Below are 12,260 nucleotides of genomic sequence, written 5' to 3'. Positions count from 1 at the left end.
GGCTACTATTACATATGAGGAGATCAAGAGGGCACTGTTCCAAATGGGACAGACGAAGGCGCCGGGACTGGATGGGCTCCCGGCGATGTTCTACCAACGACATTGGGTGTTGGTACGCGATGATGTTTATCGAGCCATCCGGGACTTTTTGGAGGACGTAGCAATGCCTGATAGTTTTAATTCAATGATCATTGTGATGATACCAAAATTTAACTCACCGGAGTTGCTTTCGCAATTCGGACCACTCAGTCTCTGTAATGTTTTATATAAAATCGCAGCCAAGGTGCTTGCTAGTAGGCTGAAGCTTATTCTCCCAGTGTTGATCTCTGAAGAGCAAAGTGCCTTTGATCCGGGGAGACTAATCACGGATAACGTGCTTGTGGCGTATGAGAGTGTTCATGCAATCAGAAAAAGGAAGAGGAAGAAACCATTGTGTGCGGTTAAGTTGGATATGATGAAGGCATATGACAGGGTAGAGTGGATTTTCTTAGAACAAATGCTATCATGTTTTGGCTTTGCTCAGGGATGGATATTGATGGTGATGAGATGTGTAACATCAGCAAAATTCATGGTCAAGTTAAATGGTGGCTGCTCTAGGGGGTTTCTACCATCCAGGGGCTGTGTGCTACCTCTTGAGCACTGCGTTGGTTTTCCCTTGAAGAGGAAAGGGTGATGCAGTAAAGTAGCGTAAGTATTTCCCTCAGTTTTTGAGAACCAAGGTATCAATCTAGTAGGAGATCACGCTCGAGTCCCACGCATACACAGACAAACAAGAACCTCGCAACCAATGCTATAAAGGGGTTGCCAATCCCTTCACGGTCACTTATGAGAGTGAGATCTGATAGATATGATAAGATAATATTTTTGGTATTTTATGATAAATAGAAATAAAGATGCAAAGTAAAATAAATGGCAATAGAAATAGCTAAGTGTTGGAAGATTAATATGATGGAAGATAGACCCGGGGACCATAGGTTTCACTAGTGGCTTCTCTCAAGAGCATAAGTATTACGGTGGGTAAACAAATTACTGTCGAGCAATTGATAGAATTGAGCATAGTTATGAGAATATCTAGGTATGATCATGTATATAGGAATAACGTCCGTGACAAGTAGACCGAAACGATTCTGCATCTACTACTATTACTCCACACATTGACCGCTATCCAACATGCATCTAGAGTATTAAGTTCATAAGAACAGAGTAACGCCTTAAGCAAGATGACATGATGTAGAGGGATAAACTCATGCAATATGATATAAACCCCATCTTTTTATCCTCGATGGCAACAATACATTATGTGTCGTTTCCCCTACTGTCACTGGGATCGAGCACCGCAAGATTGAACCCAAAGCTAAGCACTTCTCCCATTGCAAGAAAGATCAATCTAGTAGGCCAAACCAAACTGGTAAATCGAAGAGACTTGCAAAGATAAACCAATCATACATAAAAGAATTCAGAGAAGAATCAAATATTGTTCATAGATAAACTTGATCATAAACCCACAATTCATCGGATCTCGACAAACACACCGCAAAAGAAGATTACATCGAATAGATCTCCAAGAAGATCGAGGAGAACTTTGTATTGAGATCCAAAGAGAGAGAAGAAGCCATCTAGCTACTAGCTATGGACCCGAAGGTCTGAAGTAAACTACTCACACATCACCGGAGAGGCCATGGAGTTGATGCAGAGGCCCTCCGTGATCAATGCCCCTCCGGCGGAGCTCCGGAAAAGGCCCCAAGATGGGATCTCTCGGGTACAGAAGGTTGCGGCGGTGGAATTAGGTTTTCATGGTGCTCCTGGGTGTTTGGGGGGTACGTGGATATATATAGGAGGAAGAAGTACGTCGGTGGAGCAACGAGGGGCCCACGAGGGTGGAGGGCGTGCCCACTACCTCATGGCCTCCTTGAATGTTTCTTGACGCCCACTCTATGTCTCCTGGATCACGTTTGTTGAGAAAATCACATTCCCGAAGGTTTCATTCCGTTTGGACTCCGTTTGATATTCCTTTTCGGCGAAACTCTAAAATGGACAAAAAAACAGCAATTTGGGCTGGGCCTCCGGTTAGTAGGTTAGTCCCAAAAATGATATAAAAGTGTAAAATAAAGCCCATTAACATCCAAAATAGATAATATAATAGCATGGAGCAATCAAAAATTATAGATACATTGGAGACGTATCACTGCGTCAGGGAGACCCTCTATCCCCTTATTTATTCTTATTCTGTGTTGAGGGTTTTTTTGGTACTTCTGAAAAAGGCTCAAGAGAACCAAATCATCAAGGGTGTCTCATTTGGGAGCAGTGGCCCCCACGTGACACATCTCTTTTTTGCTGATGATAGCATTGTGTTTTTGGAAGGATCTGAAGACAATTTTGTGGTCCCTGAAGGATATCTTAGAGAAGTATGAGGCTGCATCTGGGCAAAAATTAAATCTTCGAAAATCATATATTTTTTTTGGTAAAGGTTGTCTTGAGGAGAAGAAAGGGACACTTATGCAGGCAATTGGGATTGAATCAGAGGCATTGAGTGAGAGGTATTTAGGACTGCCAATAGTGGTTGGGAAGTCCAAGGATGGTACTTTTAAATATGTTACTGAATGTTCAAAAGGGAAGGTCTCGGGATGGAAAGGACAAGGATTATCAAAAGCAGTGAGAGAAGTGTTAGTTAAATCTGTGTCACAAGCTACACCGACTTTTACCATGAGCTGTTTTCAGCTCACAAAGAAGATGTGCCGGAACCTGACTTCGATTTCGTCAAATTTCTGGTGGGGTGCAGCAAATGGTGAAAGGAAGGTGCACTGGTTAGCATGGGAGAAAATATGTACTGCTAAGCGGGAGGGAGGGGGGCTGGGATTCAGAGACCCAGTGGCATTTAATCAAGCACTACTGGCGAAACAGGCATGGAGACTTTTACAGAATCCCGACTCATTATGTGCAAGAGTACTCAAGGCGCGATATTTCAAGGAAGGGATGATCTTGAATGCAACATGCCCCTCCGGGGCCTCATACACTTTCCGAAGTATCCTATACGGACGCGATCTGTTAAGGGAGGGCACTATATGGGGCATAGGAGATGGGTCTCAAATCAACATCCACCATGACAACTGGATACCAAGACAGGGAAGTTTCAAGCCACTTGGGCAAGTGTATGTCAGGGTGTCACTAAGGTATGCGATCTGATGACACCAAATGGCATGGCATGGGACATGAACAAAGTTGACGGTATGTTCTCACTGGAGGATGCCAACGATGTCAAACAAATAGCTATCGGAGGCTCGGGAATGGAAGATTATATTGCATGGAACTATACGAAGAATGGAGTGTTCTCGGTGAAGTCTGCATACCACCTTAAGATGATGCTGAATGGGATTAAGACCGGATGGCCGGGCACTTCTTCCTCTGTTCAAAAACACAAAGGGTGGCTGGGCTTGTGAGACACATGTGCTCCAAATAAGGCGAAAATACATATGTGGAGGTTGATGAGAAACGGGCTAGCAGTCGGGTCAGAGCTTCTAAGACGCCGCATCAAGGATGGGGTCTTTTGTGCGGCGCGCGGGAGAGAGAGGAGACGCTTATGCACAGGTTTTGGACATGTCCACATTCGGTTCTTTTTTGGAAGCTCCTGCACTCTGAGAAAGGAGTTGCGGTGGCAATCCCACCGTGTCAGATTGACTCCTCGGGTGCTCTCTCAACCTGGCTACTGGGATGGTTCGCAGAGGTGAGTGCTGACGAACGGGCGGCGATGGTCCAGGCTTGTTATGGATTATGGTTGGCTCGAAATGAAGCAAAGGATGGGAAGAAGATTGCAACGCCACATGAAATAGCAACGTCAGGGTGTGCGTACATGGCAGAATGGCTCTCGGTACACAAGAAGGAGGCAGGGCCGTCTCCAGGAATTTGGGGGCCCGGTGCGAAAGAAAACAAGGTTTATCCTATGGCTATGGCTGACTAATTCCCATGTCATCCAAAATTTATAAAAATCATGCTTCCTTTATTTTTTTATTAGGTGCATTAACTTTTGATGGAGTTTCAAAATAGTAAGTGTATATTTTTGTTGGGTAAAATAGTAAGTGTCTTTGGTTTATTCTGTGATTCCCTAATTTGCTAGTGGGTTGTTTCCATTTGATGAAGTCTACAGTAGTAAAAAAAAGTCCCCACGGATGGGGGGGATCTCCTTTCCTCCCTGATGATTTCCTTTCCTCCCTAATCTTCATGCATGCAATTAAATGCCAACCAACAGATCCGGAAATAAAACAACGTATGGATTGGCAGTTGCGCTCGGAAAAACTGCTGGCTTGAGATGGAAAAGGAATCCCGTGCATGCACGGGAGATAATCAAGCAGACTGCGAGATCGTGCGCAGAGAAGGAAATAAATTGCTCGCACTCATGCGGGACGTGCCATATAATTAGCCTTAGTTTTTTGAGTATTAATTAGCGTTAGATTACTGTGATCTGGGCCCCTAGGTTTTTGGGGCCCTGTGCGGTCGCCCACCTTGGCCACCCTTGTCGACGGCCCTGGAAGGAGGCACCGGCTGTGTCGAAGAAGGAAATTCAGAAGTGGACAGCTCCGGCAGAGGGGTGGATTAAAGCGAATTCAGATGGTGTTGTGTCAAAGCATGGAGATAAGGGGGGCGGAGGAGTGATCCTGAGAGGCCATGCGGGGGATTCCCGGGCGGCTGCCTGTCATGTCTACCACCATGCAATGGAGCCGGAGAGGGTGGAGAGCTTAGCATGCAAAAGGGCGGTCCAACTAACGGCCGGGATCAACACACAGAAGCTGCACTTGGAGACTGACAACAAGGCGGTGGTGTCGATGCCTCAGGGAAGGGATAAGAACTTGGCTGATGTAGCCTGGAGGGCCAACCGTGGAGGAGATCAAAGCAATGTTCCACTTGATTCAGGAGGTGAAAGTATCTTGGGTCGGACGATCTGCAAACTCTGCCGCACATAAACTTGCTAGAGTAGGGTTAGGAGAGGAACTGTGTAAGGTGTGGCTCATGATGCCACCAGACTTTGTGCTTGATGTCGTCTCTGCGGAGATCCCAGACTCATTTTAGATAAATAAAGCGGCATTAACCCTAAAAAAAGCAAGTTTGATTTAGGGTGAAAGCTAACAAGCCAACTGCAAAAAAGAAAAAGGCAACGCACCTGCGTTTGGTTCGGTATCTACATGCATGTTTGGGTCGGACCCAAAAACTAGCTATCCACATAAAAAAAATAGAAACAAAATTCTACTAGGACACGTTTTGATGCAAAAGCCCAAGTCATAAAGAACGTAGGCACCGTCAACGTGTACACGCACAGAAATTCATAGCTGTTAAGGAGACGGCCAGCTGTACACGTTGTACACAGACAAGAATTTACCGGCCTATTTTTTAAGATGGAATTGACCAGCCTAATTAATAAATTCTTACATGCAGTGACATCATTGATGATGGCAGCAGCTCAATTGATCAAATCTTGCATACGATTAGTGTTTTAGTGGCACTTAAGAAAGATTGTGATATTTGTTATTTGAAGAGAGGGAAGTAAAAAATGCATTGGAGTTGGCACAATATTTCTTGATGGGCAAATAATAGATATGCCAACTACAAAACACTTACATTATATATAATACGAATTTTGTCAGGCTACATATTCCTTTCATGCTTCGTTATCGTCCTTAAACCTCCATTTAGTTATACTAGTACGTATGCCCGTGCGTTGCAACGGGAGAAACAAATTGACATGCTTCACTATGGAGCCAGACAACGAGAGATCTTTTTTATGTGAGTTGCTATGGAGAGATGACAAAGATAATAATCAACTGATCTGGATGAAGAACCATAACTTTAGGTTATTAATTTATGGTACTGGGGCGTGCATTTGGAACTGCTAATTGCTCTTGAAAAATTCGATTTACAACTATAACGAAGAAGTTGCTAATTATTTTCTAAAACACAATAACTATATCAAACCAATCTCTAGCTACATGTGTGTTGCTATATGAAACGAGCACCTGTTGTCATGTGTGTTGCTATATGAAACGAGCACCAGTTGTCATGAACCACATGACAATGCAGCTATATGTATAAGGTCAATGGACCATTTGAGATTGACAACTACGACCACAATGCACTTCAAGGCTATGATAGGGCGAGTGAGACGTGTTCCTGGCGGTTGAGATGCCTAATTCGGCCTCGCAATGGCGGCCACAGCCGTCCATGATTTTGGCATCCATCTTGATAGTGTCGGATTGGATGAAAGGGAAGTTCCTGATGACGTCCCGTTGGATGTCATATCCATCCATGATGTTGGCCTCCATCTCAATTGAGTCGGCATGGATGGGAACAAAGGCCCAGGCTACATCGCCGCGGTGGCCACAATCGTTTATGATGCTAACTTCCATCTCGATGATGTCAACGCAGATGAACGTGGAGCTTCGACCAGAGTTGAAATAGGAACTCCTACATCACGGCCTCCACGAACATTTGGTAATGACGAAGGCACCATTCCGAAACCCACCAACTCTGACATAAAATCAAAATAAGCCATCTGTAATTTAAACCATCCGTCTAGAGAACCACACTTCATAAAAATGAATATATGATAATCTGCTGTTTATGTATATCCAATATTGCTTTCTCTTACCCCCAACACACTGTTTCAGGTTGCTAGTGCGATGGCTGCTAAAGGAAAACTTGTCCTTAGTGAATTTATAGACCTAGCCTTTGCTAATCAGCGACGTGGTGCACATCTAGAAGAAGACAACAAAATGTTGCGTTAAACTAAGCAAAAACGGGTCAAAACTGAAGAGGATGATGATCTGGTAGTTGAACTTTGGTTGAGTGGAACAGCCGTGTAGTAGCAAAAATATGCCTTTGGTTATAGCAGCACATGCTGATATCACTTCCAGGTGATGGGCAATTGACCAGCCCTCTCGAAGTTATTCTGAAATAACTCTCCTCCAAACAGATCCGCATGCAACTTTACTGGCAGAGAAATCAAGGTTATAACAGAAGAACTTCATGTACACGCCCGTGAAAACCACTTGCAGTGTGAAACAGTAGTTTTTCAACCGTTCACCAGCCACAATGTTGTCTCCTTTGGCGATAGCAATATGAGAGATAGCAAGCATATACCAATTGTGCATACACTGAAAATATGTCTATGATGGTTGAAGCTATCTCAAGTCCCCTCCAGACCGGATTACATGAACCTCAGCCCAGACGAGCCATCATTCCCAGAAGGGAAAGGTGTGGTAGCACCCGGGACTCCCGGCACCCCCTTATCTCCCCGTTCAGTCGCTCTGAGATTCGCGCTGGGTTCTGACCGTGAATAGTTCATTTGCAGCACCGGCTTGTTTGTCAGCCATTTGCCTCATCTGATACGTATTAGAGGTAGAGAACTGGGCGGTAGGATAGGCAGTAGGTATTTGTTTATGCCTAGACAATGCCCGACAGGTTTGACAGGAAGGTGTTTCATGGGGGAGGCTTACCCTTCGTAAGCTTTACTTTGAATACTATACTAGCACGCATGTATTTGAGAGCTATGGGTTCTGGTTAAACTGTAAATCAAAACTTCTTAGATGGCACCCGTAACCCCAAACAGTGGATCAATTAAATACTGACTTGTCTCAAATAAAGACAGAGTGGCTGTTGGTGCTTCATCGCTCAAGATTTATTATGGGATGGGCGCTCCACAAGGCTGGCGATGGTTTGATTTACTCCGGTAGAAGTTCATATCCATAATCTGATGGGATTGCATCGGGACCTATGATTGACTTTGGCTGACATATCAAGTGGGGCGACGACCAGGGCATGACAGCTGCTGTGGAATCTGCCTATAATATACGGTGTCGTGCGGTGCCTAGCCCTCGTTGTTACTGTTTAAGTAGACCTGTGATACAAAGCAACATTGCAGCGCATGTCACAGATCCCCAGGACTACTGCTATGCATGAACGGTGGGATAGGAGGGAGTCTAGACACCCGGGTACTAAAAATCCGGTCTCTTCCCAGAATCCATCATTTATGTAGACAATGTTGCTAATTCATAGAGGAACACCTCTAAGCAATTGGTATCTGGCAAAGATTAATGTGTCCCAGCTGACACTCTGCTTGCTCCGGCTTGCAGTTCGTCGGGAACGGAGAGAGGAAGAAGACGAGCTATAGCTGAGCTCGGGTGCAAGAGCAACGGCAGCGGCGGCGCCAAGTGGACCGGCAGGATGATCTCGTGGAGTGTTGGGGGTTAAGTAGGAGCCGCCGGCGGCCTCGTCTCTCGCGGCTCCGGTGGCTCTTCATGCTTAGCCTGCAGATTGATTCCCGCGCACCACCGCGCTCGAAGCCCAGATCCCCACGCCATGACCGCGCGACGTCGGCCGTGCTCGTCCCCCGAGCCAATGAACAATGTTGTCGTGGGGTGGGCCAGAAGAGGACGCCCCGTCTAGGTCGCGTGCAGTGCAGAGCAGAGGACAGCGGGCTGCAAAGCTAGGGAAAGGCGTCGGAGAGCAGGGAAGAGGGTCGCGGGCGACGGGGCGAGAAGCGAGAGGGCGGCGAGGCCAGGGGATGGCAGAGCAGGCGCCACCGTCTCGTCTCGTCGACGTGCAGCAGTCAGGGCCGGTCCTCAGATTTTGGGGGCCCGGGGCGAGACTAAAACTCAGGGCCCTTAATATGGATGCCATAACAACAAAAATAAATATATATATATATAAAATAATTTATACATATTACCTTAAAAGTTTCTTCTAACAATCCTCGATGTAAAGTCAACTATGATGGGATCAATGTCAATATCATCCAATAATTTCATCTCGATGCATAATGTTGCCAAATCATTTAACCGCTCTGAACCATTGTTTACCTCAGATAGTTCTTCAATAATTTCAACTTTGTAAGCCAGTCACACTCATAGTAAATAAAACGTGGTAGGCAATGAAGATATTAGGATAACAATCAACTTCTTGGACATGCTCGAAAATATCCATTGCAAACATTACACCATCTGGCAAAGTTAATATTATAATCTTCAATTCAAAAATAAGATCATATACCTGAACATCTCATGAACCATTAAGAGAGAAAGTTTGTGCAAGACTCTTCAAGTTCAATATCATGCAATGACTTCAGGGTGTCCGAGCTCAATAATAATACGAATATTTGGATGCATTTTTCCATAATGCAATCAGGGCCATGACCGTGCTTGGGCATCATATTGATAACCATGGATGAATTTTAAAAGAAAAAACAAATGTAAAACAAATAACAAAAATAAGCATAAGATTTTAGTCAAAACCAGGGCCTCAAATCTGAGCATTTAAATAAAAACTACCACAGTTAGGATTTCAGTCGAACATAACTACCACTTTTATTCTACTAATAAACAGGGTCGGTCCTGAGATTTTGGGGGCTATTCATCCAGGAGACTAGGAAGTAGGAACCACAATATGAATATGAGATATACCTTAGAGGATCGAATTATTGATGAATGGAGAGTAAAGCGAGGTTGCACCGGCCGCCGGGGAATTGAAATTGGCCGACGACCTCACTGATTTAGGAATGAAAAACGGATTTAGGGGGAAAGGAAAAAAGAAGCGCTATGCGCACAGTGGCGATTAGCCAAGAGACAAGCGTCGGGGATGTTAGAAATATAATTGGGTTTAAGTTAGAGATAAGGAGATAGAGATAGAATTAGTTTAAACCACATAACTTGTCTTGTACTCCAAGTCTCTATCCCTCTTGTACTTTTATATATACCCTACACAAGGGTTAGATCAGTACAACGAATATTGTAGGTTCTTCATCAACATGGTCTTTACCAACATCATCGTCGACACACCGCCGCCGCCTCGTCCACAAGATGGACAACTAGCGTCTTCTGACAGATTTTTCTACAAGACGCGACCTCGACGACGGCAATGACTGCGTCACGACGACGACATCGACCGCATCATTCACGACGGCACGACTGCATCGACACGACGGCACGACTGCATCGACACGACGTCACTACAGTGACGACCCTACACGGACACATGGTTCTGGCAAAACCTATGTGTGCTCGATGGGTTTCCTCCGGTCTTGGCAAAACTGGTGGACTCATCGTCGACGACACCCTCTGACATTCGCAAGGTGCATTGTCCACGTCTGCAGCTTCGTCATATCGTAATTTTTTTGCGCCTCCGGCTTTGTGCGGCTTCATCATCCACGATGAGTACACCATCGACCACGACTACATCGACCAAGGCTACATCACCATAATCGGCTACCTCGACATCGACAATAATGGCTTGATCTACAGCAACATATCGGCAACAACTTCAGTCAACAGCGTCCGCGTCGTCACCAGCATCCACGCCACTCCTGCTATGACTGCGGGAGGGAATAGACGAGAGTCATGAAGGCACCAGAAGGGGACGCAGTCACCGCCCTAGGTGCCAACCCATCAGAGTCGCAGTTGATGATGGCGCGGCGGAGAAGACGACGAAAACGCAAGACTTCAAATCCAGTCGTACTCGTCCGCTTCACTCCCGCTACGACTGAGGGGGAATGTTAGAAATATAATTGGGTTTAAGTTAGAGATAAGGAGATAGAGATAGAATTAGTTTAAACCACATAACTTGTCTTGTACTCCAAGTCTCTATCCCTCTTGTACTTTTATATATATCCTACACAAGGGTTAGATCAATACAACAAATATTGTAGGTTCTATATCTTCTACAGGAGACCGCTGGGAAATTGGAAAGCGCTGCGTGAATGCATGCGTGATGGAATGGAAAGCAATCAATCAGTCCCTTTTCTTTCTACGTGCATGTACTAACCTAAGGAAAGAATCGGAAGGGATTAATTATTTCCTTTTTTTTCCTATGTGCATGTACTGAATGGATCGAATGGTTTCGCTGGCTCATCCTCCCTGACTTGCTGGGTGCGTATGTTCTGTTGGGCCATAGGCCATAGCCTACGTGTATACCGGGGAGGGGCCGGGCCCCTCGATTTTGGGGGGCCGGGGCCCCCCTGCCCCTCCCCAGGGCCGGCCCTGGCAGCAGTGCAGGTAGATGGCCAACATGCACACGACGGCCCTCGCGTCGCCAACACGCACGCCATGCATGACGCAAGAGACGCATGTAGCTGGCCAACATGCTTTGTTTGTGTTGGGTAGGCCTGCACTGCCGCCACCAACCCTACACAGCTGCCACCGACGATAAATCCACGTTGCTGTGCCGCTTAATTAACGCCCATGACATGGAGGCCCACCTTCCTATGCTGTGACAAGTGGCGCGCTGCATGTGCGCCACTTGTTGCAACCATGGAGTTTTCCCTTTTTTCGTAGATTCATTTATTCAAAATGTTTTATGTCTTAAACCGTGCATACAAATCTTGAACCGTTTTCACCATTGGATTCCTCGCGTCGAGATCTTCAAAACTAGATCCCATGTTGATAGGTTTTAACGAACATTTTTTCACGAAAAAATCGGACGAAAAAACCGAACCGGGAGCACGGGTTTTTTCCCTTTCCGAAAGAGGCACGCCCGTGCCTCTCGTGAAATCACAATCATGCCTCTCGCGGAAGCAAAACCGTGCCTCTCGCGATAGGAAATAAAAGAAGAGAAAGCGTTTTTTTCTGTTTCCAAGGAGGCACGCCCGTGCCTGTCGCGAAAGCACAACCATGGCTCTCGCGGAAGCAAAACCGTGCCTCTCATGAAAAAGAAATAGAAAACATGTTTTTTTCGTTTTCGAGAGGCACAGCCGTGCCTCTCGCGGAAGTAAAACTGTACCTCTCTCGAAAGGAAAAAAACAGAAAGCATGTTTTTTTGTTTCCGAGAGGTATGGTTGTGCCTCCCACGAAAGCACAACCGTCCCTCTCGCGGAAGGAAAAAAACAGAAAACACATTTTTTTTTTTCGTTTTCGAGAGGCATGGCCGTGACTCTCGTGAAAAAAAAAACGTGTTTTTCCGTTAAAAAAATTTGATTTTTTTGTCTAGAAGTTAAGGAAGACCGGTGGTAAAACCGAAACGTAAAAAAAGTTTGAAAAGTTGAAAACGTGTTCGAAAAAATAAAAAATATCCGAAGAAAACGCCCAGAGCACAACACGTGGCGGACGGCTGAGAGCGCTAAATGAAGTTGATCGTTGTGAGACTCCCGAAAGAACGCTCTTTAATTAGTTGCTCTCGAGTGACACGAGCTACATAGCTGCCCATTCAACCTCCTACGGGCGCCCATAGTGGACCCATTTATTTCACTGAGTCGCTGCTACTCGTAGCTGTCGCTAGGTTTGCTGGAG

The sequence above is a fragment of the Triticum aestivum genome, chromosome 7A (assembly GCF_018294505.1).
Source record: "Triticum aestivum cultivar Chinese Spring chromosome 7A, IWGSC CS RefSeq v2.1, whole genome shotgun sequence".
Lineage (NCBI taxonomy): Eukaryota > Viridiplantae > Streptophyta > Magnoliopsida > Poales > Poaceae > Triticum > Triticum aestivum.
Note: the sequence above shows the minus strand (reverse complement) of the source record.